Genomic DNA, 22,432 nt, shown 5'->3' with positions numbered 1-22,432 from the left:
TGTGCCTTCCATTTTCCCATCACTCTCACCAGCGGCTGTCATCTACTGCCCATTCAACAAGCTCATCCCTCAGTGGTATTGAAGGGGTCCTCAAGAGAGAAGCCAGTTGCACTGATGCTGTCTTATGGCCTACACCTTGCCCACAATTCTTTAAGATCGACACTCAGATCATTCTGTGCACTGAAATGAGTCCCATAGACAGATGTCTAAGAAAGGTCTTCATGACTGATAATGCTTTCATGAGTTACTCAGTCAGTTTGTTCAAACAAAAAAACATTGGTAAGAAGGAAGCAAATAAAAATATTTTAAAAAGACATTATTTGTATATTAATACAGTATATTTTCTTAATTCCCTTTTAAGATGCTTTCAGGAAAAATGTTAAACTATCTGAAATCTATTTCACTATAAAGGTATATGTTATAAACTCCAATTAGGCAAATATGAGACAAAATTAAAATCCTTAGTGAAACAGAACTGCTTGTAAACACAGTACAATAAAAATAATGTGCAGCCATTAAGTATGACACAGTAAAATAATATTTCATTCTGCAGAAATGAGTTATCACAAGTCCAAGATGCACATGACTTGCTTCTTAACATCTCTGAAATTGGGGAATATCTCACAATCAATTACAACACTATTGAACAGTCACTTGGCAGATGGCTCAGTTGTGACATGAGCTGTTCCTTGCATGAGCAAACATAGTTTCTGTTTGTCTGTAAGTCCCCTAGGTTAGTTATTTGAAATGGTACAAGCATTTAGTTGAATTTATCCACATTTGTATGATTTGTCATTTTTGTTTACTTGTCTTAAAATACACTTTGATGCAGCTTTGATCTTGAAAAAAAAGTATATACACTAGTTTGTATCTGTTAAGCAGCAGACAATGTCATTAAAGGCACTAAGAATAGTCAAATCTTCACAAGCAGATTACAGGATTTTCAAAGTTTGGAAAAGTTAGTGTGACAGAGTCATCGAGAAGGAAGGAGACCCGTTTTAGGAGCTCTTTTTTATGTTTATTTTTTGTGAAAATTCTGTACAGAGGGGTTACAATCACATGAGCAAGGTAATGAGTACATTTCTTATCAAGCATTGTTGCCTCCTCCTTTGTTTTTCCCCTATTATCCTTTCCCTCCCATCTCCACAACTCCCTCCCCGCCCCCTGCCTAAATTGTAAAGTTCATTTTTCGACGTAGCATCTTTTACATCTCATTGTTGCAATGGGTCCACCTGTATCCCTTAGGAACTCTTATATCAAATACTTCTGGCTGGCTTTGAAGAGGAGATGCTGAACTTTCATCCATTTGTAATGTAATTAAGCAAAAGACAAAAGTGAGTCTAGCCAAATGAAAAACTTGCCTATGAGGTCTTTGGGGCTCTTAGACTTCTGAAGATGCTACTGTTAACCTGGAAGACTGGAAGCTATCTAGATTACAAGGCCTGTGTTATGAGGAGTGACAAAGAGAGGAATTTTACCCCAGGATGGAACATATCCAGCACATATCTTCTGTAGATGACATAGCTGATAAGTCTATATTATCTTAGACTTCAGAAATTTTTTATGTGTTGTTATATTTTAGGTGAGATTTTGATGAATTTTGAACTGATGCTCTAATAGGTTACTATTCTGGGAGACATTGGAAAGGATGAACGTATTTTGTTCACAAATGTATATGCTTCAATGATATGATGGAAACATGCCCCAGCTCAAGTATTATTTTCTTCATAATTCTCAGAACTATTGACTACTATTTTACATGACAAACAACATGATTACGTTTTAAGGACTTCGAGAAGAAATTTTATACTGTGTTATTGATAAACTAGCTGGTCAAGGAAGTCCTTAGCCCAGGGTTAATTCTGTGAGCCCTAGAATTTTGAAATTAGAAGGGACTGAAGATTAACAAGCTCTGAAATGATGAACAGAAACTGATAGGCATAATAATTTATAGCTCTCAAAGCGCAAAACTTAAGCCTATCACTTGAAGAACTGTCCTTCATTCTGGTTACATGGCATTGTGGTGTTAATGGCATTTCTAAGCTAAAAAAAGTAAATATGATGTGCTGGTCAATGAGCTTTTGACTTGCAGCAAATCACTCTCATTTAATTGCTTGTTACCTGGCATGGAGAAAGGGGTTGGAGGTTTCTGACAGCCAATTAGTTGGTAAATAGCTTTATCTTCCCTACCATTCATTGGTCAAGCATGAAGGGACACACACTATAGACATAAAAAAGTGCCTAAGTCAAAGGAATGTTAAAAGCTAAATGGCAAATGTTGACTACCTGTTAATAACATTAAATTTAAAGATGACTGAGGTTCCTCTAGATTATCCTCGTATGCAGAATGCACTGGCCATAGTAGATTCACAGAGATTCAAGTACAATGTGTCCAATATTATATACTATTTGTGAACTAACTTCTTTGAGTTGTTCTCTCAACTGTAATTTGAGGATAACCTACCTCATGGTTTATGTATGGCTTTTCCAATATAATGGATTTCTGATAAGTGAATGTTAGTAATTCTGTGCAGTACATAAATTCACTCATAGTTTTTCTTCAGACCTATGTTCCCAAAAGGGAGTTTTGCCACATTGCAGGTCTAAAGGATGGAGCTGCGTTGGGGGCAGGACAGTTTCCCCAATCATCTTACGTCATGATTACTTGCTACTCTTAAAGTCCAGTGTTGGAATTCTGTTTCAAGTAAGGCAATATGCCTGGACCAGTGTAGATAAATTCTGGGATAAACATAAATGGATAGATTTCTGGAAAAAATGAGGATAGCACAAAGATAATAAAGATTTGAGGCATAAAAACATAAGGACCATTTCAAGAAATGGTTTCATAAAGAGGTGTGATATTCTAGGAATTCTTGGAAGCAGGGCAGAACTAAGCTTCTATACCAGGCTGAAGAATTATACAGTAAGTTCTGAGATACCCACCATGGATACCTCCATCCTTTTTTCCAAAAAGAACTCAACTGTGGACAAGCTGACTTTATGAAGAAAGTACTTCACCAGTTCTCACAAGAGCAAACTTTATTAGGACATATTTGATGTTAAATAGGTTCTATTCAGTATTTTAAAAATTTATTGTTGTTATAAAAATGATGTACAGGGGGCCCATAGTTATGTAAGTCAAGTAAAAAGTACATTTCTTTTTAACAATGTCATCCTTCCCTCATTCTCTCTCAGTTTTTCCTCGTGTCTCCATCCACAAGTTGTCTAATTCATTTTCAACATAGTTTCCAGTAAGTGCCACTGCTGCATTTGTTTCCCCTTCCCATTCAATATTTTTATCCCTTGAATATTTCCAAATATGTGTCAGTAATATAGAACTATCCTGAGCTGGTTTTCCCAAAATACAGAGAATGAAGTCTACTGTGATTTTCAGTACTTTGACCCAGGTTTACTTTTCTTTCTTTCTTTTTTTCATTCATAGAGATACTGAACAAACTCACAGTTCTGTCCTGAAGATCTTCATTTCCTCACCACTGCCATATAATGGTTCAAGTAGGTGAGGTCATGATGGTGGAAAAGAGATCTTAGGTATATTTTTCTAAATCCATGCTTATTTAGTCTAAAATATTGCCTAACAGCCTTGGGGTAAGTGTTTAAAAGGTATGGATATGAGTTTCATCTTACTTTCTGTGTAGCTTTGGGAAAATTGTTTAGCCCTTGGTTTATGTTTTCTTATCTGAAAAATATTAGAATTGAACTCAAATATCTTAGAGAAGATAAAAATTTCCATCACAAAATATCAAATAATTTGGAATATTTAGTTTAAACTATTAGTTCAAGAATTCCAGAGATATAAGTTTCATTCTTTAGAAAAAAGAATTACAAAAGTATGTAGAGCAAAGACTCATCCAGGTCACAGGACCTGGCTCAAGTTTTCATTGGCAAGGCTGTAAGAGAATTCTAGCAATGTGCCAGGTTGCAATGTGCTGTGGTGTTTTACATCTGGACAAAGGTAGAGAAACCTATTAGGTTTCATAACTTTTTCATGGGTAGAAATAGAGCATGCATATATGGCTTTGAATAGACCATTTTCCTCCAAATGTAAAGACTCCTGGAGGAAGTTTTTTTTTAAGCTTAAGGACAACAACAACAACAATACACACACACACAAAGAAACCTTTTGTTACTATATCTTGGAGTTGTTTTTGATTAGCATTCTTTTATATGGTCATATGTACATAGTGATTGAGCTATTGTAATCCTCTGCTAGGACTATCCTAGACATATACTACTTATTACAAATGAGAGAAGTCATGGAGCTTATGTTGCTGATGTTCTTGTTAACATATTGCATCAAGTTCTTTCTTTTCCCCCCCTTCGGTTTATCTCCAGTAGTCAGTGTTTTTGATTCTGGTACCCTGTGTCTTGTATAACCATTTAACTGACTTAGGGAAGGACAGGGGAATCACAAAATGGTGGAGCAAGGACAAATGGTGAACCAATGCAACAGTGATACTCATAAGACACTAGGTTGGAAATGAACTTTACAGCCTGAGAGTAGTTGTGGGGGACGGGAGAGGGAAAAACCAAGGAATGGGTAACAATGTTTGACTCATTACCTTACTTATGTAACTGTAGCCCCTCTGTACAACTCCTTTATAATAAAATTAAATTAAATTAAAGAAAAATGAAGCCTAAGGAAAGAACATCAGAATATATGGAAAACTTGTGGACTAAAGTACCTCTGACAAGTCAGAGTTTGTCTCCTGGGCAAATACTTCCTGTCACTTTTGAACAATGGCATTGGGACTTAATGGCATGTTTTGCAATTACTAAGTGAAGTAAAGTAGAGTTTTACTAGGACAATAATTTTCCATGTGTAGTTTTGGACCCTAGTATGACTCTAATACTATGTTAGGAAGTCCACAATATCCTGTATTTTCCAAGGACCATCTCTTTTTTTTTTTTTTTTCAGTCGTGGGGCCTGAACTCTGGGCCTGGGCGCTGTCTCTCAGCTATTCAGCTCAAGGCTAGCGCTCTACCACTGGAGCCAAGCACCACTTCCAGCTTTTTCTGCTTATGTGGTGCTGAGGAATCGAACCCAGGGCCTCATGCATGCAAGGCAAGCACTCTACCACTGCGCCACCTTCCCAGCCCCAGGACCATCTCTTTTAAGGACTACATTTCTTCTTATCCTTCAGCTGAAATAATGGATCACTATGATTTATTGCAAAAGTGGTTATGGGAATTCAGTTGCCTTCTAGTGGTTCAGGTATTAGAAATTTACAAAGATATAAAAAAGTTGTATTTTTGCTCATTTGTTTTGGAAACTTTTTTCTTATAAAATGTTATTTATTTCAATATAAATTAGTTAACAGTCTCTTAAAATTAATTTAAAGAAAAATGTTGAATTTCTTCTTTTCATTGCTAATATTATTAATATTGATAAATGTAACTCACACAAGAATATTGCTCTTAGAGTCCTTAAAAAATTCTGAATATAATAAACTCCAAGGTCAAAAGTTTAGGAACCATCACTGCAGAGGTTTCTGAACTCAAGTTTTCCCAATAAGTAATAAATCTTCCAATAATCAGTGAGAACAAAAACCATGGCTTCTGAGTTGTGAGGTGATGGTAAGTTGTCTGAGAGATAGAGGGCTGATCTTTAGATATTTGGATTATTTATTTGGTTTGATGTGGTTTGGTACAATCTTTGTTTGAAGTATTCCATTCAGGGCTTTAAATCTCTCTGTTTTGGTTCAGATTTGAGCTTTAGTAAGTCTTGACACATAATATCAATGACTCTGACATTACTCACCTATATTTCAGCCCCTAAAATAATTCAGTGATCAAAGAAAGTATTGTGCAACTAGACATGATTGAACTGACTGAATAAAAATATAAGATAAATGCAAGGAGAATTTCTTTATTGATGTTGGGGTGAGATATTACATTTTGAAATATTATCTCTAGGTAACTGGCTGGACTTTCATCACTTAAATGTTTGGAATGTAAAACGTATCTCTCAATATTTCACTGGAGTGTAATTTACAGAAAAGAGTAAACAATGCTATTAAGCTTTATCTTCAGAGCAAACAGATTTGTGAACACAGACCAGTCTCAGAAAATAAGGCTAATTGAAATGAAGTGCAAAATAAATATCGAATGGTAGTAATAATATAGAATGGTAATCATTTAAAATTAAATATTAAAAGAAATTAAAATCTTGATGCTTTGACAAATTCCATTTACTAAAGATAGAATTAAACAAAACAAAACAAAGCCTGTCTACTTTTGAATTTACTTTAATGAAAGAAAAACTCCTGCTTTGAGCTTTTGAGCCAGTACTATAGTCTTCTCTTTCACTTTTACAGCTACTCAACAAGGAGATTGCATCAGTAACTATGAACTGTAATTTTATTTCCTATGTAAGATATCGGTAGCTTACATAAGAAGTTGTGTTAGATGGTTTAAACATGGGTCTTGTTGCATTAGTTATAACATTCTTTCATTTACATTATAATCTGCATTTGCTGTAAAGTTCAAAAGCCGGGTTCATCACAACTTTTAATCAGGTCATCCTAAAATACAGAATGGTGACAACAGCTAAGTGACATTCTGCAGAAAACTGCAAGACTAGATTCACAGAAAGCTGGTATTTTGAACAAGAGTATAATTTAGGACTAGACCTTAAAAATTTAGATTTTTTTCAGTAAAATTATTTTAGAAACACTTGCTATTGTATATTCTTTTCCCTTTGCATTAAAAAAATTAATTGCTATTTTAGTTGTACTTGTGTATGGGGTTTAGAGTGATAATTTGATGCAGAAAGACATATGTAATGATCAAATCAGAGTACTAAACATTTCTCTCTTAAAAATTAAAAGAAAAACTTTACATTTTTTTCTTTGCCACCTAAGAGATAGTGGAAATTATTGAAGATAGAAGTAAATCGAGGAAGGATTTTTTATTAGCTTTATGTAATTGCACAAAGAAGTTGTTATTCAACAAAGCAGTTTATGTATATAATGCATCTTTTGGAACAATTCAATATTGTTGGTTCCTTGTTCAATAAAATTTGTGCTACTTAAGAATTCCATTGTTGCCGGGCGCTGGTGGCTCATGCCTGTAATCCTAGCTACTCAGAAGGCTGAGATCTGAGGATCGCGGTTCAAAGCCAGCCCGGGAAGGAGAGACCTTGAGACTCCTATCTCCAGTAAACCACCAGGAAACCAGAAGTGGCGCTGTAGCTCAAGTGGTAGAGTGCTCGCTTTGAGCTGAAGAGCTGAGGGACAGCACCCAGGCCCAGAGTTCAAGCCCCAAGACCGACCAAAAAAAAAAAAAAAAAGAATTCCATTGTTCACTACTTCTGAGTTTTGTTCAATTCTACACAACTCTGTCTTAAAATATATGAGTCCCAAAGCAGTGGAATAAAAGTCTTATCAAAGACCATACTATATACTATATATCCAAAGAATCAACTTTTATCCAACCCTTATACTATATTATTATCTTATGGTAATCTTGAATTTGGATAGCATTTCAAAAGTGAAGCTAGTAATTTTACCACATGCATATTAGTATCTATACTGTTTTCCTGATTTAGTAAGTCCAGAACACTTACCATATTCTACTTGTTCTATGGGGTCCTGAAACTATAGAAACAATGTCATGATAATGGCATTGTTGTGTTGTGACATATTTTCATATGGTTTTAATTTTTTCATGACTATTGAAAAATATAAAAAACACAGGCAAGATAAAGTGCCCAAAGTAAAGAAAATGACACATCAAAAACAAAAACAAAAACAAAAAACACCATACTAATTCAAAGCCATCAGCTTATGGCTTGATTAACATCCTAATGCATTTCAAGTAACCAATTATTATGTAAAGTTCTGGCTTTAGTGATACTAAGGATATGTAGGAGTCATGAACTCTGTATGATTATTAAAAAAGTTGAATCCTCATTATAAGACATAGGAAATTAATTAGAAGATAACTACAAGGGATGAAGATATTTTGAGCATTTGATATCTGCTAAAATTTCAGTATATCTGGAGAGTTGAAAATTGTAGTCAATGTCAGGCCAAAGACACTGACGTATTTATCTTGGGGAGATTTTAGCTTTTTTACTTTGAGAAGTCAGATGTTTAAATAAAATTATAAGCCACTTGCCTCCTATCAAAAGAAGGCAGAAATAATCACACTGTAGTACATGGCATCATTAACTGTAGAGTATCTGTGCAAGAAATTTTTCTATTACAAATTATTTTATATTTACATTACAGTTCACTTAGACTTAGCCTGCATCAGAGCATATGATCATTGTATAAAGTTTCCAAGTAAACAAGAACTGGTACTACATTTTAGAAGACTAATTACCTGACTCCTTTATGCCCTTTACACAAGAGATTTCTTTAGGACCAAAGAAACAGAGAAAATATAGCCCAGGGTAATATTTTTTTTTTGGAAATAAAACAATCAAAGTGAATGGAAAAGTCAAGGACAATTATTAGAGAAAGACAGGGGACAAATAGGCCTATTCTTCAAGCGGTCAGAAGCCTAACTTTCCACAGGACTGATTTGCCTGATGGCTAGTGTGTGGTGGGAGCCATTGGCTCTAGCTGTGAGACTTTGAGGTGTATCAGCCTCAGTTAGATCCTAAGATTTTACTTTGGTATCCTCTTTCTGAGTTTGATCTTTCTTACTCTTAAACCCCATCATTTTACACATCTTTCTTCAGTTTTCTCTTCCCTCCTTCGTTTTCAGGTCTCCTTTTCCTACCAATTTGTAGCTGCTGCTTCATCTCTTATTCCCATAGGTTTCATCTAGAAAACATAACCATGTGACTGTGCTTTTCTCTGTCTGTTTTTGTATCTGTCTTTCTCTTTCTCTAGAAGGAATAAGGTTTGAATTCAGGACCTCATACATGCTCAAAAAACACTACCTCTTGAGTAATGTTCAAGAGACCTTTTGTTTCTTAGATAGGATCCTCTACTATTGCCAGGCAGGCCTCAGATTGTGATTCTTCTACTTTCACCTCCCAGTAGCTAAGACTACAAGTGCATCACTATGGCTGACTCCCTGCTCTATTTCTCTTAATATACATAAGCAAAAAAAGAATCCTACATTATTCTATTATTTTCTGTTTCTACCCTCATCTGTCTACAAACTGGGGATTCTATAACAGGAAATTATCAAAAGCAATAAAGAAAGATTTACAATCTCTGACTTTTCTGGTATTTTTTTTTCCTGTTGGGCTTAACTCCTGCTGCTCCAATTATGAGCTATGGTCTGCTACCAAAACTTTCTGGTTGCATTAAATAAATTGTAACTATATTTTTGGTGGCACATAAACTGAATTATCTGTAGCAAGAGGATACTTTCAATGATGAATAACACCCGAATGGCATTTTATAGATGAGATGAAAGAGAGAGAGGAAAAACACAACAGAAAGTAGGGGGAAGGAAGGAGAGAGAGGAAGGGAGGAGGGGAAGGAGAAAGAGTAAGAGCTATGTACTTATGACCATATAAGATGATGCTAAGCGAAATGAACCCCAATATAGGGACACAAGTGATTTTATCTTTTTTGCTGTTGGTTCTAATTTATTTATAATGTACCCTGTGGGTTTTTTGTTTCTTTTGTATTCTCTTCCCCCACAGCATAACCCTGTTTTCACTATATTTGATTCTGCTGCCCTGCATCTTGTATATACATTTTTCTAATTTAGGGAGGGTAAGGGAAATAACAAAATGCTGAAATAAGGATACAGGTTGACCCATTGTAACAATGAGATGTACAAGACACTATGTTGAAAATGAACTTTACAAGAGAGGAGTTGGTGGGGAAGTGAAGAGGGAAGGGATGGTAGGGGAAAAACTAAGGAGGAAGTAACAATGCTCGATAGGAAATGTACTCATTACCTTACTCATGTAACTGTAACCCTTCTGTACAGTATCTTTACAATAAAAATATATACAAAAAACTTAAAAATAATAATAAAAAGAACACTCTTTAACCTTCAAAAAAGAATGAGAGCTAAATAACAAAACAGCATAACAATATAAAATAAAACTATAAAACATTCGTTATCTAGAATGGTTCAAGTTGAATTTTCAATACAGCCTCCAGATGGGTGATGTATTCTTTGTATCTTTTCCCTAAGTTAACTTGGAGACTAGTATGTTGGAGTGGGGTATAGTTTAGTGGTAGAACATTAACCTGCCCTGGTTTCCTTCACTGCAAAATAAACCAAACAAATCGTGAGTAAAATGACATACAATCTTGTATTAAATTATTAGTACACAGAATGGAGGAACTTGCCTGTAAGAAAGCTCAATATAATATATTTAGTCAAAAATTAACCAAATCCAAAAATTCAGCAGTGGTTACCTAAAGTGTAAATCTGTAACAAGAGAATTGTTTTCTCGAAACAAAAAACCCATGCCACACTCTAATGTGAAGTCTGGTTTCAACAGTAGTAAACAAATTACAAATGACTTATTGAATGAAGGAATTCATAAATAAAGGAATGAAGAGGACTGTCATAAATCTTATGTGCAGTGTCCAGCTTTGCTTACTGTGCAGCTGTTCTTAAACTCTTCATTGAACTCTTCAATGAGGTCCACTCCATAGAGGCTTCGCAGGTTGTATGGCCCTTTTATTTTAATACAGGCAGTGTTTATTGACAGATTGAGTTAAATAACCACTTCTGAACATGTGTATATAAACAGAACAATTTCTAGTGTCAAGCTATTTGGCATGTAGTAGGTAGAACATTCAGATAATTGAACATTTAACATCTTCCCAGAGGTTTCAGCTCATATCTTCACAACATACCCATTAGCAACAAGACCAAATAAGCAAATTAATAATCAAACCAACATCAAAGACAATGTGTAATAGAATTTTTCTTTCTTGCTATTGTTTTTAATGTATCTAAAATGTGCTATGTGATATTTTTGTCTCTCTTGTATGTTCTTCCCCAAAGGTATAACCCTGGTTTTCACTGTATTTGATTTCAGTGCCCTGCATCTTGTATATACATTTTTTTCTAATTTGGAGAGGGGAAGGGAAATAACAAAATGCTGAAACAAGGATACAGATTGACCCATTGTAACAATGAGATGTACAAGACACTATGTTGGAGAGCAAGGATAAGAACCACATGGTTATCTCAATAGACGTAGAAAAAGCATTTGACAACATCCAACACCCCTTTATGATGAAAACTCTGGAAAAACTAGGAATCCATGGAACATTCCTCAATATAATAAAGGCTGTATATGACAAACCCGCAGCCAGCATTATACTTAATGGTAGAAAACTGAAGCCATTTCCTCTAAAGTCAGAAACAAGAAAAGGATGTCCACTCTCTCCACTTCTCTTCAATTTAGTATTAGAATGCCTAGCTACAACAATAAGACAAGATGCAAACAGAAAGGGGATCCAAACAGGGAAAGATGAAGACTCTCCCTCTTTGCAGATGACATGATCTTGTATTTAAAAAATCCCACAGACTCCACTCCCAAATTACTCAAGCTGATTCAAAACATTTGCAAAGTAGCAGGATATAAAATTAACCCTCAAAAATCAATGGCTTTTCGGTATGCCAACAATGAGAAAACTGTGGCTGAAATCAGGAAAGCAACTCCTTTTGTAATAGCCCCAGAAAAAATAAAATATCTAGGAATTAACTAAAGAACCTCTACAAGGAAAACTTTAAAAACCTGAAAAAGGAAATCAAAGCAGAACTTAGGAAGTGGAAAAACCTCCCATGCTCCTGGATTGGAAGGATCAACATCGTGAAAATGGCAATACTTCCCAAGGCTATCTACACATTCAATGCGATACCCATCAATATTCTAACCCCATTCTTCAAGGAAATAGAAGAAGCAATCCAAAAATTCATATGGAAAATAAAAGACCCTGAATAGTAAAAATGATCCTTAACAGAAAGAATAGTGCTGGAGGAATGCCAATACCAAATTTCAAACTCTAATACAAAAGCCATAGTAATCAAAACACCTTGGTACTGGCACAAGAAGAGAACTCAGGACCAATGGAACAGAATTGAAAACCCAGAAATGAACCCACAGACATATAGCTACCTAATCTTTGATAAGGGAGCTAAAAAATAGGATGGAAGAAAAACAGCCTTTTAAGCAAATGGTGCTGGCAAAATTGGTTAATCACCTGTAGAAATCTAAAGCTAGATCCTTATATATCACCCTGCACCAGAATCAACTCCAAATGAATCAAAGACCTCAGAGTCAAAGAAGACACCCTGAAAATATTATAGGAAAGAATAGGAGAAACCCTAAGTCTCCCAGGCACAGGCTGAAATTTTTTTAAGAGAGACCCAGAAACACAACAAATCAAAGAAAGGTTGGACAAATGGGATTGCATGAAGCTGCAGAGCTTCTGTATGGCAAAGGACATAGCTAGCAAGATCAATAGAAAGCCCATGGATTGGGATAAGATCTTCACTAGTCATACAACAGACAAGGGTCTCATATCTAAAATGGAACTCATATCTACCTGGAACTCAAAAAAGTAAATCCCCCAACGACAAATCTTCAAAGAAACAACTGCCTGATAAATGAGTGGGCTAAAGACTTAAAGAGAAACTTCTCTGAAGAGGAAATAAGAATGACCAATAGACACATGAAGAAATGCTCAACCTTTTTGTCATAAAAAAAAACAACAAATCAAAACCACCTCACCCCAGTTAGAATGGCTATATTCAAGAACTCTAATAACAACAGATGCTGGAGGGGATGTGGACAGAAGGGAACCTTACTGCATTGTTGGTGGGAGTGTAAACTTGTCCAACCACTTTAGAAAGCAGTATGGAGGTTCCTCAAAAGACTCCACATAGAGCTCCCCTATTACCCAACAATCCTACTTTTGGGCATTTACCCAAATGATAACAAACAAGACCATACTAAAGCTACCAGCACAGCTATGTTTACTGTAGCATTATTTACCATAGCTAAGATATAAATACGTTTCTAATGTATTTATAATGTACCATGATTTTCTATTGCTTTGTATGTTCCTCCCCCACAGTATAATCCCAGTTTTCACTTTATTTGATGTCAGTGTCCTGTACCTTGTATATACACTTCTCTAATTTGGGGAAGGGAAGGGACAAAACAAAATGTTTAAATAGGGATACAGGTTGACCCATTGTAACAATGATATGTAGAAGACACTATGTTGAAAAACGAACTTTACAATTTAGGCGGGCAGGGGAGGAGGGAAGTGTAGTTGTGAAGTTGAGAGGGAAGGGATGTTAGGGTAAAAATAAAGAAGAGGCAATAATGCTTGATAGGAAATATACTCATTACCTTGCTCAAGTAACTGCAAGCCCTCTTTACAATATTTTTACAATAAAAACCTTAAATAAAAGACTATGTTGAAAATGAACTTTATAACTTGGAGGGAGGGGGAGTTGGGGAGGTAGAGAGGGAAGGTATGGTGGGGGAAAAACAAAGGAGGAGTTCTTTATATATTATGAACAAAAGCTATTTGTCAAAAACTTAAAAAAAAAGAAAATGCTGAAATAAGTATTCTTTTGTAAACATGGTTTGATCCTGCTACATCTCCACCATTGTATTACAAAGAAAACTTACTATTTTAAAAAACTCACATTTGAGCCACAATTTGGACTCAAGGAAATCACAGTATAGCGTGTTAGCTTTTAGACAGGGGCTTTCATTGCTGTTTTTGATCATGAATATCAGTAGTAGAGTTGGTTTGATAAATGCATCATTGGGAAAACATAATCTGAACAGCAACTCACTTTGTGCAATAGCAGTGGCTGCTTGTGGTTGGGGAAATTGTCTTGAACCCACACTCCTAACACGCATCTTCTTCACTTACTACTCTGACAGACACAACAAGGCCCATCAAACAGAGCACTTGTATCTGGTAAACATTTTACTCTCTGTAAGTTTAATTTGAGCATATAGATTCTCACATAACAACAAATGGTGACCACAGACGAAATATTCTGTATCTATTATGTTATATTATGAAAACTTATTATATTATGAAAACTTAAATACAAAAGAAGTGCTTCTAATCATATCTTTTTGCTGTTGTCAGATTTGAACTTATTTGCTTACTGAGCCTGCTCAGTTGTCTGGTTCTCTACCACGGAACCATGCTTCTAGCCCAGGATTTTGCTGGCTTATTTTATAAATAGTGGTGGGGCATGTGGGCAGCAAAGATGGGGCTGAGAGGGAGTTGAGTGGGCAGAGCCCAATTTGTTTACGTTCAGTGGGTAAACAGCTCCTGGAAGCTTAGGTGCATGATAGGGTGTGACCTTTACAGTGATTGGTTGGTTCCTTTTCCTCCCCATGCCACCGGTCTCTTTTGCTTTAAAAAGTGCTTGTTGTGTGTTAATAAATGAGTTCCTGCTTGACTCCCTGCTGCTGTGTCTGATTATCTCCTGGGCTAAGGGAGGCTCTCATTGTCTCCCAGGTTAAGGGAAGCTGGGGAACAGGTGAGTGGCACACTTACCTTTTCTCAGACCCCATCCGTCTTTCCTGGGACTGACAAAGACCTGACATCTGGTGCCCAAGGTGAGGCTTGAAAGGAAAATATACCGGCAGAGGCTAAGCGGTCTCTCAGAGTAAGTGAAACCCTTATTATGGGTAATGCTATCTCACAGCAGAAGGAGGAGGAGGCAACATTAGGCCTAGAGGGAGTAAAGGAGGACTTGGGAAGTGAGAAGGAAAAGGAATGGGTCAAATTCGATGGAGAATGCACTGAAACATGCACAGTGGAAGTCAAAATGAGGGTTACCCCCTCTGACTCTAGTGCCCCTATGGTTGTAGGCCACCACCCTATTTCCCCAATTGGCGGGGGGAGGTACGGTGCCCTAGGAGACCTGTGAGAGGGACCTGCAAGACCCAGACCCCTACCGACCTTCCATGGAGGGGCCTAGGGCTGGGGAAGTAATCTACTAGGAGCCCTGCCCTTTAAGGGAAGTGCCACCTGGGAGCCCAGACCCTGTGCCACAGGATTCACTTCCCCAAGCGTATCTGGTCAATCTGGCACCAGGAGCTAACAGGTCCTTGGAATGGTATCCATGGGAAGCTAAGGAACTTAAAGAGTTCCGCAAGGCGGTGGCAGAGGATGGCCCGAACTCTCCTTGGGTCCAGACCCTATTACAGGACATTGCTTATCACCAGTGTGTCCCTAAGGACTGGCTGGATGTGGCCAAAGCCGTCCTTACTAGTTCTCAGTTTATTAAATGGTGTGCCTTCTTTAAGGAGGAATGCAGAGTGTGGGTGGAGAGTAACCAGCAGGCTCAACCTGAGATACATATTACTTATACCACCATGTTAACAGGGACGGGGGAAGGGTACTCCACTGGTGTAAACTGGCCATAATACCTGGCCCATACTGTGAGCAGGTGAGGCAGGCAGCACGTACAAACTGGATGATGGGCCCACTGAGTCCCCCATAGCAGGAGTGAGACAAAAACTGGGTGAGCCTCTACCTGAGTTTATAGACCAAGTCCAACAGAGTATTAACCGCAAGCTGCCAGCAGAATACCTCCGTTATCAGTTTGTAAAGGGATGAATGCAGACCACCACATGGGCTGCACAAGATTCAGTTCCCTGAGCAGATGGGTGGTGGCCTCACAGGATGTGGGAATGCAACAGCACCAGTCCCAATCACTAGCTTTAGCTTTATAGGCTCAGACATCTGCAATGACTGAGGCTATTACCCAGGTGCTGGCAGCCCAGGGCCAAGGAACCCCAAGACCATCAGGGAGAGGGACTTGTTTTAAATGCAGGCAGGAGGGGCACTTTAAGAGGGATTGTTCACAAAGATCCCCCACCAACCAGCCTGGGGAGGGGTCTAAACTGCCCCCTACACTCTGCCCCAGGTGCAGGATTCCTGGGGCCTTCCATGTGTTTACTGATGGAGGCTCTGCTTATGCAGCCTTTGAGGAACAACAAAAGACCCTGAGCCAACAAAGATTTCAACCTTGTCAAGGGTCAGCACGATATAAAGAAATGTTGGCCGTAATTATGGCCCTTCAGGACATTCAAAAACCCGTTAATTTGTATTCTGATAGCCTATATATGATTAACTTGCTCCCTCATATTCCCCAGACACATATTAAGTTGGATGAAAACCCTATTTCCCCTCTTATGGTTACCCTTAAGGGCCTATTAGAAGGATGGGGAGCCCCTATTCGCATTCAACATTTAAGAGGGCATTCAAAACTTCCTCGGTTTTTATCCCTAGGCAATAATTGGGTGGACCAGTTAGCTACTGGCCCACAAGCATTAACGTTACAAGAGTCCACCTGTTTGTGTGATTTAACCCACATTAATTGGAGAGGTCTTCAATATAGATTTCCTCAGATTCCTGTAAAGGACCTCAAAAGGATAGTACATACCTGTAAAACATGCCAGCCCTTCTTAAAAGTACCCGCAGTACCAGGGGTAAATCCCAGAGGCCTTAAACCTAATGTCCTCTGGCAAACAGATGTTACTCATTTCCTAGCCTTTGGTAAGTTTATATATATATATATATATATTTGTCTCTATAGATACCTACTCAGGAGCATGCTGGGCCACAGCACATACAGGAGAAAGAACTAAACATTCACAAGCACATTTTCTTCAATGCTTTGCCACCTTGGGTCTACCAACACAAGTTAAAACTGATAATGGATCATGTTTTGTTAGTAAAGCAATGTCAGAGTTTTTTGACAAATGTCATATTAATCATACTACAGGAATTCCCTATAATCCCCAAGGCCAAGTAATTATAGAAAGAAATCACCAATGTCTTAAGGAGCAATTATTAAATCAAAAAGGGGGAGTTAGCCCCCATATACAGTGACAGAACATTTTAAATTTTTCAAAAGGGGCAACTGAATCCAGATTTCAGAAGCACTGGGGACAACTAAACCCTAAGCTCCAAGTGAAAGTCAGGTGGAAGGACCCCCTGACACAACAATGGAGAGGACCTGACCCCCTAGTTACTCTGGGCAGGAGATGTGGATGCATTTTCCCATAGGAGAGAGAGCCCCCATTTGGATCCCTGCCAGGAACCTTAAGTTTTTACCCATTTCCTCTATACAGGAGGATGCCCAAGGATAAACTAACCAGCAAGGAAAGAAAAATGGCTATGGTGGCCGAGGCTTGTGTTTAGCTAATTATTTTAATGTTACCTGCTCTAATTGTTCTTTCACTAATTGCTTGTATAGTGGCATTATTGAATCCATATGCTTCCTGTAAACATGTCTAAAACTTGGTATGATTTTGGCCTTTATTTCGTTAGCTGCCTTCACAGCGGCAGCTGCTATGGCACTAACACAAAATGTTAACCATAATAACTTGTCTTTAGATCTTTTTCAACCCCACAGGCAAATAGCCGGATTAGAACAAACCCCACCTCTGGACTCTGAAGTGGCAAAGACTGCTATCCCATCCCTGACTAATGTTAAAGGACTCTTAATGACATTGCTTGGCTTGGTAGTGCTTTTGCTGATGGTTTTTCTAGGCCTTTCCTGTATTATACGTGCACTGCAAAACTCTTATGAGCTTAGCCAACCAGATACATAAGATCAAGCTCCAAGTGAATGAATTTCCCCCAAGAGGAACTGCAGCCAGAGATGTGTAAGTGGGGGGTGTCGGTCTGACCAGCCTAAGACTGGGCCATCAGCTCCTCTCTGAAGAAGTTCCCGAGGGGTAAGGCAGACAAGGTGATCCACCCAACTTAAGACAAGTGGGTTCCCTTCTTTAAACAAAGATGGGTGTTGGGAGCTGACAGTAAGGCTCAAAGGTTATCTTGACCCCTGGGATCGCTTAAAGGCACATACAAGGAACTGGCTTACTTAAAAGACACCAGGTGCCCGGGATTGCTTTGCTATGTTTGCAGAGTTTGTTTAAAATTTTCCTTGTTTTTCTGGACTATAGTAGAATGGCCTGAGTGTGGGGGCCCACGAGGCTGCACCGTGCCGCATGTGTGGAACTCCCAATACCCAGGCTGCTCCCATACTCTGAAGAGGACGACCTTATGAGATACTGACTTTTATATATGCCCAGGAGTTAATCGAACTGCTTCAGACATTTCTAACTGTAGCAGGGCTGATGTTTATTACTGTGCTAGGTGGGGATGTGAGGTAACTGGGACGGGCTCTTGGATCATGCACAAGGGCCCTCCCTATCCTTGTCTGGTGAATCTCGCCCCCCAGACTTGCCTCGAACCCCCTGCGTGGCCAATGCTATCCTTACCAATGTAATCCTGTTAAAATAACCTTTACAGAGGAGGGAAAAGGATAACTAACTGGGAGGTGGGTCTGCCACTAAAACAAAAAAAGGGAGAATCTGTAGGGCACATGGGCAGCAAAGATGGCGCCGAGAGGGAGTTGAGTGGGCAGAGCCCGATTTGTTTACGTTCAGTGTGTAAACAGCTCTTAGATGCTTAGGTACATGATAGGGTGTGACCTTTTACAGTGATTGGTTGGTTCCTTTTCCTCCCCATGCTACTGGGTCTCTTTTGCTTGCTGTCTGTTAATAAATGAGTTCCTGCTTGACTTGACTCCCAGCTGCATCTGATTGTCTCCTGGGCTAAGGGAGGCTGGGGAACGGGCAAGCAGTGCACTTACTTTCCTCAGACACCGTCCATCTTTTGGGATGGATGAAGGCTTGACAAATAGTCTTCTGTTTTTTTTTTTTTTTTCAGAATGATCAAATGGAATAGTTTATTAGTGTTGGGTTTCACATAGTGCTAGGGGAACAGTGGCTTAATGTCACTTACAGTGTTCTCAATTGTTAGTTTCAGTTTGGTTAAGGTAATGACAAGTTCTAATAGATTTTGTATATATTTTTATTGTAAAAATACTGTACAGAGGGGTTACTGTTGTATGAGTAAGGTAATGAGTACATTTCCTATCGAGCGTTACCTCCTCCTTTTTCACCTACCATGGTCCCCCCCAAAGTTGTTTTCAACATAGTGTTTTGTACATCTCATTGTTTGTTACAATGGGTCAACCTATATCCTTATTTCAGCATTTATTTTCACCTTTCTTGCTGCTATTTTAATGTATTTATAATGTACCATATTTTTTTTGTTTCTTTTTTTGTTCTTCCCCCATGGTATCACTGCGGTTTTCACTGTATTTGATTCCGGTGCCCTGAATCTTGTATATGCATTTTTTTTCTAATTTGGGGAGTGGAAGGGAAATAGAGTCTTTTTAAGAAAAATTTGCTATGGCTGGCTTTGAACCTAGATTCCCTGGGTCTCAGTCTCCTGAGTAGCGAGGATTACAGGTGCCTAGCTTAGTATTTTTCAGTACTATTACAGCATATCAAAAGCACATTCACCATTTATTTTTGTATATCAAACAATGTATTATTTGATAAAATTAATTTCTAATTAAGAAAATTTAGTTGTATGTTGTTTATATAAAACAGACATACACATATACACACCTGACACTTAAACATTAAAAAATGCATAAAAAGTAATTTATAGTTAAGGTGTTTGGGATAATTTCTAACTCTATTTAAATAGCAGTGATAATGTTCTTTGGTAGTCAAATTGAATCTGGCACAACTTTCCTTGGGCCTTGATTTTTTTTAAAGCTTATATTCCTTACATTGCTTCATATATTGATAATTTATTGGTGGGATAAGATGGCAAGTATCTTATCTAAGTAAGTATACACAGTTAAATTATATACTATAATCATTGATTAACTATTAGTGGGATTCAGGACACGTTATTCCAAAATATGGTACCTTGGCCATTATCAGAAAGTTCTCTCTGAAGCCAACCAATCACTCTTCTCTCCTGAAGCTAACCATAATTCCTTAGAAGGTGACTCTCTGACCTTCTCCCTCCTTCTCCCTGGAAGATCCTCATATGAAAGTAGACTTTGAAGGAAAGAATGCCACATAGGGATTCTTGAATTATCTGAACAAGCAGGCCTTGCTAAATTGCTACCTCCAGACTTAGTACCATTAGGTCCTACCCTGTGTTCTTTAACCATATATTTTTAAAAAGTTTTTGGCAGGGGGAGGGGGAGATGTCAGTCACGGGGCTTGAACTTTGGGCCTGGATGCTGTCCCTGAGCTCTTCAGCTTAAGGCTAGTGCTCTACCACTTGAGCCACAGAACCACTTCAGCTTTTTCTGTTTATGTGGTGCTGAGGAATTGAACCCAGGGCCTCATGCATGTGAGGCAAGCTCTCTACCATGGAGACACTTTACCAGACCTTTAACCATACTTTTGCACAACTGTCCAAAAACAGGCATACTTTTGTAATTTCTTGGGTTTTCAATCCTGAAGCCTTCCATGTCACCTGAAACAAATCAAATGGATTTTTATGCCTTTCTCTGGTTAATTTGTCTTTTGTTATAGGAATCTTAGCCATGAACTTAGTGATGGGTCAAGAAGATATTACTTTTCTCTCCTACACTGAAGAATATTGATTGCAAAAACTAATATTGACATTCTAAAGCAGGGTTTATTAAGAATACATTCAATATGTGTGGAGAAACACTAGCATATTTTATGTTATTTTTGCACTACAGAAGAAAGGATTTATTTGTTTTGTGAATCACAAGAAAGAGAGAAAACAAATTTATTACTGTTTCCTTCTGATGTACCTTGGATAAATCTTATTTATGAACTATTGGTCTGCAACTGATATACCTCATGGGAGGAAAGGATCCTTAAGTCTTACAGAACTTGATTTCTCATGGATCCCTGCCTTTTGGAATCTAATCCATGCACTTTATATCTCAAATAACCCTCTGCATTTCCACACCTGGGCTTTCATCAACTGGCTTTCCATTGAAGAGCTCTTCATACTTCATCAAACATATTAAAAAACTGTAACAGGCCATACAAAAAGAGAAATATAATTATCCTGTTATCTTGTTAAAATGATCTCAGTAGTTATCACAGAAATGAGGATGCAAGCATGGGAAAAGTGGTGTCTTTTAAGCTATTAAGTTCCAGAGGGACAGATGGATATATATAACTTGGCTGTGAGATTGAGGTGATTCTGGAATCTTTACAATTGACTGGAGAAAAGGTTATGTTTTGTCTTTGAAAAATAAGTTAGGACCATAAATCAAGATTTGTAAAATATGTTCAGAATCATAGACCGGTTGATCTAACTTTTGTGTATTTATTCTAAGGAAAAAAAGGGCAGAAAGAGAGGGAGAAGCTATGACTGGTAAAATATTTATGTCTGATATCATTTTTATAAAGAGATATAAAATACTAAGGCAAATATTAAATATGGTATAGGAGCTGAGTGTGGTAGTCTAAGATGGTAGGTCTAGCTAATCAGATGGTTGGCAGGAGCAGAACAATAAGTAGAGCTCAGTAGTGTGATGCCAGCTGGAAAACATAAAGATCAAATTTTTAAAAATATTGGAGTAGAAGCACCTGATAAAACATTTTGTTGCAAATAAATAATTATATGTGTGGATATGAAAACCAAGGAAAGAAATTTCAATAGGTAGATTGCAAAGTTCAAAAGGAGTTTATTTACCAATAGATAAAATGTATACATATGCAGAAATGCATTTAGATGTACAAGTATGTTATCTCAAGTAGTTTTTAGATATGTTAAAATATTTCATACATTTTGTGAAAATAATTAAGCATAATGAATGGAACTCATTTTTATTTCCTGGTTTAAGCAGTCTCCTTTCCAAGAAAACATTAACACTTTTTTTACATTTAAATTTTTAAATTCATATATGAAAATGTTCACTGGTACATAAATATCAGTGAACTAGTTCAGTAGTAAGTTTAGTAATCTATGAAGTCATTTGGTCTTAAATTTTAAAAATGAGCATGAGTTTGCAAATGGATTCTGGGTTTCATTAGTCCTAAGCATTGTCACTCAAATGTGTAGGCTCATTTCTCTCTCCTACTCAAACAAATAGTAATTGGCATGTGTACACCTACAAACAATCATGGGACTGCCTCCACCAATGACTACTTATTTAATATTCTCATATGGACAGTCTATTTTCAAAATGATCCATGATTTTATCCCTTGATATCATTTTTCTTTTGTCTTGGAAGCAAGGAAATGAATCATTACATCTCATAAAATGAATTTTACATCAAACATGATTTTCCTAATCTCTCCTATAAGATATGGAATCATTTCCAACAGAATAGAAAGCAACATTTTCCCCCCTGGAATTTGAAATGCAGATAGCCTAGTTCTTCACCTAGAATCCACAGTAGGATATGAAAGAGACAAAAAAGAGAAAGAGCTTAATTCCAAGTCCAAGGTCTTCTGAGTAAGTATAGAGTAACTGAATTTGATAGAAAGTTAGTCTAGCCTGGTGAAGAATGAGGTATCTACAGTTTACAAAAACATTGGGAAACCATCTGGCAAGTATCATGTTATTTCATCCTGCAGCATAGTTAGAGGTGCTTTTAAAAAATATAAAT

The sequence above is a fragment of the Dipodomys ordii genome, unplaced genomic scaffold (genome assembly GCF_000151885.1).
Source record: "Dipodomys ordii isolate 6190 unplaced genomic scaffold, Dord_2.0 Scaffold5, whole genome shotgun sequence".
NCBI classification, from domain to species: Eukaryota; Metazoa; Chordata; class Mammalia; order Rodentia; family Heteromyidae; genus Dipodomys; species Dipodomys ordii.
Note: the sequence above shows the minus strand (reverse complement) of the source record.